At 42.4% G+C, this 11,496-nt stretch overlaps 1 long non-coding RNA gene across 1 annotated transcript in view; it reads left to right on the plus strand.

The window, feature by feature from the left end:
• LOC138110500 (uncharacterized) overlaps positions 1-9,913 on the plus strand; it is a 29,258-nt gene extending 19,345 nt beyond the window's left edge. The window contains exon 2 of the long non-coding RNA XR_011150965.1: positions 8,831-9,913. This is a non-coding gene — a long non-coding RNA (uncharacterized lncRNA). The remainder of the gene's footprint in view (positions 1-8,830) is intronic.
• Positions 9,914-11,496: the final 1,583 nt, after the last annotated feature.

The following is an 11,496-nucleotide window of genomic DNA, read 5'->3' on the forward strand; positions in this document are numbered from 1 at the left end:
TTTATAGTGATGCTGTCTCACTGAGTGACTGTGTTGGGAACCCCTTAGTTTGAGCAGGGGAAGCAACAACCAGACCTCATGTAGGAAGAGTGTGTTTCCCATGTAGGTCGTCATCATTTCAGAAGATGAGCACTGCTACCCTCTGGTGACAGTTCATCTTGAGGTGTGAGCAGTGACACTCGAGGTCTGGGTGGGCTGACGCAGCTGGACTGGAAAACAGAAACATCGTTTTCACAACAGATTCCTGTTGCTGCCCCTTTTGGCAGATGCCAGACTCTGGGAGTTGGTCTGGGAAAGCAGCACTTAAATTTTGAGGAGCTCTGGCACTAGTGACTAGTTAATTATTTATTTAGTGTAGCTGTTTAGAAACTGACTGAATTTCTGTAAATACAGTGGAAAGATAAATATTTTGTATCCAAAGGAGCCTTGTCAGGAACAGCTGAGAAAATTACCTTTTATGAAAACAGCTGAGCAAACACATAATGCCAAGTCATATGCTAGGCATTGTGGTTTAATGCATTTATGTGCAAGATCATCTGTAGCTGTAAAGATATGAATGGCAAGCTCTTCTTTTACAGCCTCCCCTAGGACTTGAATTCATGCAGTGGCAGAAATTACACGCTTATTTTTCTTGTGTTTTCAGTAAACATTAGTTGTATTTCTTCATTGGACTGCCTGTTAGAAAAGTTGTCGTGATGGTTCTCTACCAGGAAAAATATGGGTTATTTATCCGCCTCTTCTTGGAGCAAAAGAAGTTGCCTTTTTATTTATTTTGTTTTAATTGCATTCTGCTAAGTTTCTTTGCTGCATTCAGGGCAGATAGGATGGTACTGCACATCTCCTCGCCTCTGTTTGACAATGCCTCCCCAAATGCTGAGATCCTCGGCTCTTTGTTTCTAATGGAGATTGCTCGCTATACCCAAGTCCTTAGAACTGTGAAAATCATATAGAAATAGCTTTCTCCTGTGGCAGCTTTGCTCTCTCTGACTTTCTGGCAGCATTCAGTGGTGGCTTTCATTTTCCAAATGCTGTGAGTAGTTTGGAGACTCTCAAAGCTGCATTTACAGTAAATGTGATGTTGCAGTAATGATGGGTCAATTCAGCTTTAGAAAAAAAGCCACCACCTCTCACTAAAAAATAATGTTAAACTGACTTCAAACGGAATCTTAATATTTCCATATTGCTGCATGTATAATTAAAAGCTTTCACCCTTGAAAACAGGGTTCTTTTGATTTGCTAATTGCAATTCCTTGCTACAGTCAAATAGACTGAGGTAAATTTTTATGATATTAAGAATTGGCCTCATGCTGTAACGTGGAAATCCATTTTTCACAGAGCAAAAATTTTTCTCTTAATGCTTTTCTTCATTTTTAACAGAGTCTGAAATCATGACAGTGTCACTGAACAAGAAGAGCTCAAATTTAGCATTGCAAGCATTATCTTCAGGTATGCATCAGTTCTGTGCAGCTTCAGTTTAAAAGGAGTGGGTGACCCAGAGCATTTTGATCATGGAGAAGGAAAGTTATTTTTTTTGGCTGTTGCTGCAGTCATTGATCATTTTGTTAGGGGATGGCTTGTACAAATTAAAAATTGGGATTTTTTTAAGCAATTGATAATAAGTTCCCCTTTTTAGTGCTTGCACAGAACTGTGTTTCAGTAACCATAAGAAACTCTCCTGTAGCTGGAATATTCACTTCATCACGGAGCCGCTTTTGTGTTGCTCAGAGTGGGCTGTCGGGGAGGTTTGGGAGAGGGTTGGAGCATGTGACTAGGATTGAAGTGTTTTGCTAATCCTTTGGGCAGGCCCAATCTTTAGGGTTCAGCACTCTTAGTCAAATGGGCAAATCTTTGCTCTGTCACCCACACAAGTGATTGCATAGAACCAGTCAAATAATGAAGATTTTTTAAACTGTAATTTTTCATTTAGTGTTAAAAGTGAAGTATAATAATTGTGCTTGAATGCGATGGAAGTACTGCTGGACAATTACTATTGCAGTTGTGTAAAAACTGTTAAAGTCAAGCTTTTTTGCCTTTTTTTCTTCCCAAAAGGCTTCCTGCATAGAGCCAGGCTTGTAAGGCACTGGGTGCCTAATGGGTCTGACACAAACACCGGGGCAAGTTTAGCTTCTGTCTCTGCATGGGAGATGGATGCAAACTGGTCCACGTGCAAGTTCTACCTGGGTAATAGCCACACAAAGCGATGAAGATGTTCTTCAGAGACGATGTAAGGGTTGTTATTTTCTCCCATCTGCCAGAACAAAAACAGTAAACAGAGTTGACCCTGGGTGGATGGAAATGCTGCAGAACTGTACTCTGTGGAGACCTCATCTAGAGCTCCATGCACCGGTATTCTTGCTTGCACATCTGTTCCAGACTTCTACTGAAATACTTTTCAAAATTCCCATTTAGTTGCATGTCTAATCTGGCCAAATCACCTTAGAAATTGGTGACCTTGCTGATGCTATTCCTGCAAGGGACAGACCTTAGAGTTTCATGAAAGAAAATTCCCCATCCACAATGTGGTATGTCACCTCAAGGTAAAATCAGTTACAGAGTAATGATAAATAAATCTGTGTTCCATGGAGAAGAAGCCTGGAGAAGAGGAGGCTCAAGGGTGATCTTATCACTCTCTACAATTACCAGGGAAGAGGTTGTAGCCAGGTGGGGGTTGATCTCTTCTCCCAGACAACCAGTGACAGGACAAGAGGACACAGTGTTAAGTTGCACCGGGGAGGTTCAAGCTCTCAGTAGGGAGAATTTCTTCTCAGAAAGGGTGATTAGATATTAGAATGGGCTGCCCAGGGAGGTGGAGTCACAGTCACTGGAGGTGTTTTAGAAAAGACTGTATATGGCATTTAGTGCCATGGTCTGTTTGACATGGGGATGTCTGGTCATAGGTTGGAATCAGTGATCTCAGAGGCCTTTTCCAATCCAGCTGATACTGTGATTTTGTGGGGTAGCCTAAAATAAGACTTGGTCTTTATTAAATAATACCCATGGTTTGTGTTACAGTGTTACATGCAGTTCAGTCATTCATTAAAAAAACCCAAAACATTTGCCGGGTTTCAAAGGTAGGAAATAATGCATCTCTGTTGCTTGGACCCCACTTTTATTAAGCATAGAAGTAAGAATGATATTACTTCAGCTGATTTGTGGGTTCTGGGCTCCCCATGCTGGCTGGGGCAGCGTGTCAGGGTTCCTTCTGCTCTGTCAGGTGCTGCCATTTCCTTGCAGTGGCCACTGGTTCGGCTGCAGGGAAGCTGAAGTTCTGTGAGGTAAGGGGCATTAAAGCCTTGTGTGTAGGAGGCCCTGCACTGCTGCTGTGGCTGCACAGAGCCCCTGTGTCCGCTCTGCTGGGACTGCGCAGAGAGGGCACTGTGCCATGGCCTGGGGCTTCAGCAGCACTCAAGGAACAGTCCTGTTTCACTGGTGGGAAGGATGATCTTTGTCAGAGGTTGGGGAATGCTCCTGTTTTAATGACCACACAGTGCTGAGCAGTGGTTCTCTGCTGACCAGGCTTCCTTTTGCCCCTTGGGTCCCTACCTCCTCTTTCCAGCTCTTGGGCCCAATGGTTTTTCCAGCCTCCATGCAGCAGCTCTGGCTGCACGACCCTCAAGTAATCAGCCCAGCAGCAAAATGAAATAACAAGCTGATAAGCTTGATTGGTTTGGGGTCTTCTCAACTCTGATGCTGGCATGTCTTGGTGATTGGGAACTACTGGTTTGGGGGCTTTTTCATTCTCAAATAATCTGAAGAGTAGTGTCTGCTTAGATGTCTTGTGTCTTTTTTTCCAACTGCTGGCAGGCAGTCTGAATACTGTGTCCAGATTGTCTGCTGGTTTGTTGTTTGATTTTATTTTTAATGTCTCAGTAACATCCATGCCCCTAAGGGAAAATTTAAATTACAAAAATTAATTCCTGTCAGATTGTTTGTTTGAATTTCAAGTTGTTTTGCTGTTCCAGGAATGTTGCAGTGTTGGTAGCAGGATCATGAAGCCAGGTTGATCCAAATTGGCTTGCAAACACTTGTAATTTTGGATTTGGAGAAAAATTAGTCAGTTTAACATGGCTAATACATTCATGCTGTAAGGTTGGTGATAATGAGTTCTTCAGACATCGAGACATGCAATTACCCTAAGTGCAGATAAACAAAATCTTTTGTGCATGTGTTGCATGTGGAAGGATATGCAAATTTGCAATACTCCATGAGCACTGGCATAGCCGGAGTCAAGGCTGCCATTCAACCTAGCAGGAATAGCCATGTGTGGCGTGAGGAGCTTTTAACTGCAGATCACTGAGGGTCAGGGTTAATTTTACCAAAAAAAAGGAGACAACAGACTGCCATTGATCTGGTTGGAAGATTGCTGGTATGTTTTAAAGGATACCAGTCCCTACAGGTTCCACTGCAGACCACTGGTATAAAACTATCCCTGCTTAGCCGCAATTGACTTGCTGTAAGATGCTGGCAAATACTTCAGCAGTGGTATGAGTGACTTCAGTGCTCAGTCCACCAATTCATGTTTTCAGGTTTTGATGTTAGCTCTGCAGAAACAATTCAGAGTAACTTAACCTAGAAGACAGAATGAAGAGTACTTTTGTATATAGAAGCAACGTGGATGATGGGCAGGGGGGAATGTAATTGTTCTAGTAGGCAAGCCACAGTACTAAATTTGTGAATTTGTATTACACTGAAGAACAATGTCTTTAGGTTTCTCCTCAGTAACCTGAAAATTTTTAATGTTTTTTTCTTCTGGAAACCTTAGCTCTTCAGTTTCAAGCTGGAATAGGCTCTGTGAGATGGATGTTTTCCAATAATTTTACCAAGTCAACACTCATTTTCTTGAGTTGGCAGTCAAGATTGTTTCTTTCTAGCCAGCAAGTTCCTGCTTTTGGGAGAAACTTTGCTATAGTGAACTTAAAAATAACCTCATCACCCCATGCAATTTTATTATCGAATTTTAAATTTCAAAATTGATAAAAGTAAGGTGAAGTTACCATGTCTGGGTAGTGCCAGGCTGCTGTCACAGTGTTGTGGACTACAGGTTTTAGACTCTTCTAGAGTCTGTTATTCCCTTCTGTTGCTGTTCTGCTTGTGTCCCAGTTGAGGGAGTTGCTGACTTTCCAGTTAAGGCAGTAGTTGAACCAGTTTGGTGATCACTTCCCCCCCCTCAGCAGATGTTTGGGCCAGTGGAGCAGTTCATAGCAATGGGAAGCAGTCTTAGGAGGGTGGGATGTGTGCAGCCTGTGGCAGTGAGCCCTGCCCTGTTCAGGGGAGACTGGCAAGAAAAGGAGACTCAGTTTCTGTCTGAAGAGGAAAGGTGGGCTTCCAGTTCTTCTGCAGCTGGTCCAAGGTAAGAGTTTGCACAAGACTGAAGTACCTGTGGGACATCACTTTCTCATTGACCTTTTGATAGTGACTTGCTCTGAGATGTTTTAAATGAGCAGTGCTAATGAGACTGTTAATTACACCCATCCCAATGCTGTATTTCTTCCTTCCTCTCTTCATTGGCATTCAGCCTTCCCTGAGCACAAGCAGGGTGGTTGCTGGATGAGGGAGGATGTAGCTCAGTAATGTCAGATCATTTGTTCTCATGGACTGTGCACGCCACAGGGAACAAGACCCTAATTTTGTAATCCTGGCCCTGTCAGTGCCTTGATGTGCTTTATGGATCTGTTTCTTTCTTCCCATAATTTTCAGTAGTCAGTGGAGTCCACGGGGGCTGGTAAGAGGCTTGGCAGTGGAAGGGGATAGCTGTGGCACTCTTAATGTGCTTGTACAACATGGGCTGTAGAGTTTCCTCATATCCAGCTGAGCACTGGCTTTTCAGGGCTGTTTCATTCCAGGATGAACATAGCAGAATCTACAACATCCCGGACTTTTCCTGTGGGGAAGTGTTGTTTCTTCCAGCAAATGTCCAATCCTGGCAGTCATGGCTGGGCACCTGGTGGCAGCAGGACCCTGGCAGCAACTTGCAGAGATTCCCCACTTCCATTTTATGGTTCAGTTAAGATGAACCCTAAGGCTCATTTCTTTGAAAACTCTGGGCCAGTTTCTGTGTGAGTCCATCTCTACCAGTAGCAAAGCCAAGTAACACAGTCTACTGGAAACTTATTTGGAGATTGATGCCAGATTCCCAAACTGGAGAGTGTCATCTTGCAATTCAAGTGGTGCTGACGTTTGCAGGAAGGCTTTCTGTTCTAAGCCATCAGATGTTAGCCAGTATATGTAATTAACTTGGTATCATTCTGCTTCAGAATGAAATATTCATTCAAAAGAGATTTATAAAAACTATCCTGATGTTTTTAACGTCTGGGTAGTAAGTGATGCTGCACAGAACAAGACATACATTTATTGTTAGAGAGATTGGTTTCATGGCAACTCCTCTTTGTTCCCAGAGGCTTTTACTGTCCATCACTTCTTGGGTCTTGTGGGTAATCCACATACAAAACCCGCAGATGTACATTAACCGTGGAAACAGAAAATAATACCAAAATACAGCCTGAAATGCTCTGGTTGGCTAATTATGCTGGAGGACAAATGTAAAACTTTATTTTGCATAGTAGTTTTTCTAGAGTTTGGTAATAAATCTTGTGACCAGAGCAGGAGAGGGAATGGAAATGGAAGGGATAAAAGGTTTGTTTTGCTCCAGAGGAAATTCAGGAGTTAATTAGAGAAGTGATAAAAAACAACACCAGACCAGAAACCTATGGCTTGCAGAAGGTGTAATACCAAAAGCTCTGCCCTGAGTCAGGGAGAGAGTTGAGGATTTGCTGAGAAGAAAGTTAGAAAAGTTTAAAAATTAAGTAGTCCCATGGATTAAAAGATTGGAACAGGGTGTTGTGTGGTTGCTCCATCCAGTTCCTGTTTACCTCCCCCTCAGGAAGTTCATTGACCACTTCTGGTCTCTAAATCTGTTACATATTTTAATTCTAATGCCACAATGTTCAGAAGGAATTGATTCTTCTTAAGATTTGAACTTTATTGTTTCCTCTTTTGAAAAATATCTCAGGCACCAAAATTTCCCTTTCCTGCTGTATCAAAACCAAAATGAAGGTTTGCTTCAGAGTGCAAGCTGAATTTGCGAAGTTCATGATCAGAAAACTTCCTGAAGGATGTGTGTACAGGGGATGCAGGATTGATGAATCCAGCTGAACGCTGAGATCTTGTCATGCTTGAGCCTTTTTTTCTGTTGGGAGTGGGAATTTTTATTGTTGTTTTGGTTTTGTTTATTTGTTTAGATTGTATTCAGGATGGACCATATAAAGCCACAAGTATTGATGCTTTGCCTTGTTGCTGGTTGTCTAGTACCACAGGGTTGCTGTGATAGTTTGATCACTTCCATTGGTTCAAGTTTAGCAGAGTTATTCCACATTGTGCCTTAAATGATGCAAAGTAATTGCCTGGATGAGATTCACAGCAGGCAGGTTGTTACCTGTGAGAAAGGATGAAAAGTCCTTTGTGGCAGCACATAACCTTTAGGTGAGGATTCTTGTTTTGTATATGAGTGTTCTTAGTTCCGTTTTGCTTTTGTGATCAGGGTGACAAATGAGATTGAGTGGTAACACCAACAGAAAGCATCCCACTCTCGGTGAAACCTCTTCTTGTTTTTTAAAGAAGTAGTCATAAGACAACTTTCAGCATCGACCAGAGATTTCATATCAAGAGGAAATTGTATCTGGGGTGAACTGAGCTTTGCAGCTGTGCTTGTTGACACATGCTTCTCACCTACAGCAAGCAGCACATCAAAATCATCTTTATATTTTGATATAAAGAAGAGGGAAAGAAAAGAGGAAGATGCAGTAACCCACTAATTTCTACATATATTTTCTTCCAAGTATATTAGAGTGATGGAAAAACCTGAGTTCATAATTTACTTCAGTTCAACTTACATGGCCTGTGTCCAGCTGTTGTGCCGTGGCAGAACTGGGGGATGTGGTGGAGAAGAATACAAGCAATGGCTGGCATCCACCCTTGCTGCACAGTCAGGGAATTGCACAGCTCTAGGCAGCTCAAGGGCAAAACAACTTTGGGTATGGAAATACTAAGGACCTGCTAATAGTCCTTTCAGAGAGGCTTTCATACCATGCTGTGTTTTTGCTAATCTCACATTATAGATTCTTCTGTATTTAAAGAATGTCTAGGAGATGCTTTAGAACAACTACCTTCCACTTTATTGATGACTGCTTGTCTACACCAGTGATTTGTTAGCAGACTAGTTATTGCTTGGGCTTTTTTTCTTTTGTCAATGACAGCTGCAGTAAGAGGACAGCACTGAGTCATGTTATGATTTAGACTTTGTTCTATGGCAGCAGAACCAGAAGTTTTAAATTAAGCAGCTCTTTCTCCCCATTTCTTCCTGTTGGAGTGCCAATAAATACCTGTTGTGGATGATAAACTCTTGTGGCAGGGTGTGTGCTTGCCCCTCCTCGTTCTGCAGGTTTGTGGGAGCCATAGCCCCTGAGCAGGGAGCTTGGTGCTATTTCAAGGAGGGGCAGCTGGGACCCTGTGTTGATGCAAGACTAATTCATATTATTAAACTTTTAGCTGTGTTACCTTGTTTGCCTTGGAGGATAAAATATATGGTGCCAGGCTTTGTTTCTGGCTTAACAGAGTGCAGGTTCTTGGGCTGATACACACCATGATGAACGGCTCTGGTTTTTATGGGGAAAGTGTTATGTGGATGAGCTGAACGCCATGATTCTGTTTCCTTGAAAGAAGCTGCACTGGTGTCCATTGGATGAAAGATTTACCAAGTGGAGCTGCAAATGGTTTTAATGACTGGAATGTGTGTAGATCTTGCTCAAAAGAATTGTTTTCTTTTCTATTGCAGTTTCTTGCACAGCCAGCCACTCAACGGAAAACGAATTCTTCAGCCTCTTGTTTCAAAAGACCTTGGACAATTTTCTGCTGTTCCACACCCTTTGGTCCCACATTTCAGCAAAAAAAAGATCTAAAGAGGAGGATGAGGCAGCTTAGAGGAAAACCCAAAAAAGAGACCTCCAAAGATAAAAAGGAGAGAAAACAGGCAATGCAAGAGGCCCGGCAACAGATCACCACTGTGGTGCTTCCCACGTTGGCTGTCGTAGTACTGCTGATTGTTGTGTTTGTTTATGTAGCTACTCGGCCAAATACAACTGAATGATGCAGCTTTTCAGACTCTCTAGCTTTGGGATATTAATTTTACCAAGAGCCAAAAGGAACTCTCTGCCACTCTTTTAGTACTTTGCAAAGGAACTTGCTGGTATTTTCAGTCTTTCTCTTGGTTAGGGTCCCGTGGATACTCTTTAGGAATGTAACATAAAACGTATTAGTGAATGTGCCAGTACGTTTTATGGTCCAGTTATGTGCCTTTCAGACTTTTAAAAATGGTGTTTTTCTTAAAGCTGTTTGAAGCTCTATATTGTAAAAGGAAATCGTGTTCTGCTAGAAATTTGTAAAAAATCAGCTTTCAGCTTTTATCACTGTTATGGATAATGTTGCTCCCATGAGCTCTTGTATGTCTATTTCAGAACTTCCAAAGAAGTACATTTCTTCTTTGTACTTAATGTCATATGAAGTGCTTTGATTCAGAAAGGATATATTTATTTTTTGAATAAAAGAAGTCTTACCTGGAATCTTCAAATTATTTTGAAAAAAAAAGTGACATTGTGAAAGCCTACATTGTATAATAATTTTTTCATCAACCACTATATAGTTCACTCAGAAAGAATTCCTTTTTGGTGCGAGATGCCACCATGCAAAGTGAGTACTTCAAGATCTGCTGGAGGGAATCTTACAGAATTTGGAAAGGGAGATTCTGCCAGGTTATGGTGAAGTAACTAATAACAAACTACATAAACACAGATAATTGCTTATCTGAATGTTCAATATTTGAAACTGTGTAAGTGGCAATAAAAATCAGTGGTTTTGCATACAGCTCTTGATTATCTCTTTCATTAAGGAAGGAAAAGTAACTTTGGTCTCTGATCTGTTTGCTGAGGTGAACTGCTGTCCTTTGGCATGCCCCCAGCCCCTCATTGGAAGGAAGCTGTGAGCACAGCTTGGGCAGTTTAATTCTAGGAACTCAAGCTACAAATTCTCATCAAAATGCCTCAATGACCCTGTATTCTACTACAACCCTTTCTCATCCAGATATTTTAAGGCATTCAATAGGCATTAACCTTCAGAAGATTTTGGGGAAGGAGATTGAAAACTGTTTCTTCGCTGCTCCTTAAATGCAGGCCAAGCAAGGAAGAACATGATGCTACAGTGCACTGGAGCATGGCAGGAACTATTTCTGTGCTGAAAACTAAATACTCCTTGAGTTTTTCCCTCGCATGTAGTCTTTTGGCACAAGGATAGTCCCAGTCAGTGGGACTCTTCACAGAGGTGCCAGTGAAAGAGGGGACTGTGTTTCCTGCATTACCCCCATGTACTGCTCCTCTGCAGAGTGCTGCTGCCAGCCAGAGTTGCTTTACAAAAGAAAACCATGTTAGGTGAGCAAATGCGGGCCCTTGCTGTGCACTTTGCCCTAAGGCCTGTGTTCCCAGAGCAGGGAGAGCCTATGGCCAGCTATAAACCAGCTCTGGGGGGAATGATGCAGCTACCTGACGGTGTGAGGATGGCCGTGGCTCCTGACGCGGTGCTATTGCTGTCGGGAGCGTCTAGAATTAAACGAGCCCTGCAGACTGAGATGTTTTTGAAATACAAAGTTTACTAAAACCTAAATGAAGAGTTTGGATGAACTGTTAGGTTGTTCCCCCCCTCAGCTTGCATCATAATCGGGATATCTGCACAATGAACTGCACAGACAGGATGGCCAGCGTGGTCTGACTGCGAGAGCGTTTACCCACTGAGTGACCAGCAGGAAGTCTGCTGGCGAGCCCCTGTGCTCAGCGAGCCGTGTGCTGACACTGAAATTATCTGTGCTTTGCACTGACAACCACTTCTTCAACTGGGGAGCTCTGAAATGATGAATCTGTAAAGGTAATTGCTTAGTCTGTCATCTCCCAGCTGTTTCTGTTCTCCCAGGCACCAAATCCTTTTCCTATTTTTATTTTATCCTCAGTTAGGGATGGCTGCAATGGAGCTCTGGTGGTTTGCACCGTTTTCAACTGAGTGTTCAGCTTGAATAAAATTTGTGCCTGAGGAAGTGTGTGCATTTTAAATATGTGTGTCCTGCAGGGTACTTGGGTGTCTTGGGCATCTAGAATAGAAGTGCAGTTTCCGATAACCTCTTGCACAAGTTCCTCCTCATTGTCCTCTTTCATAGATTCTTAACCAAGGTTTTTCTGACCCTACGTGTTCTGTAATACTTTGTGATGGCTCTAACGAAGTCCCTGTGATTTTCCCATCTCTGAGTAGTAGCTTATTTCAGTCCTTTCTACCTGCAGGGCTTTTTTTATGAGCCCAGGCAATGATTTTATAATTCAGAGAGCCTTCCCTGAAATTGTTCAGAGTCCTTATGTGGTTTTCCCGCCCTTCATTTTCTGCAAGAGTTGAGTCTGTGACACATAG

Source organism: Aphelocoma coerulescens, chromosome 1, assembly GCF_041296385.1.
Source record: "Aphelocoma coerulescens isolate FSJ_1873_10779 chromosome 1, UR_Acoe_1.0, whole genome shotgun sequence".
Taxonomy (NCBI): domain Eukaryota; kingdom Metazoa; phylum Chordata; class Aves; order Passeriformes; family Corvidae; genus Aphelocoma; species Aphelocoma coerulescens.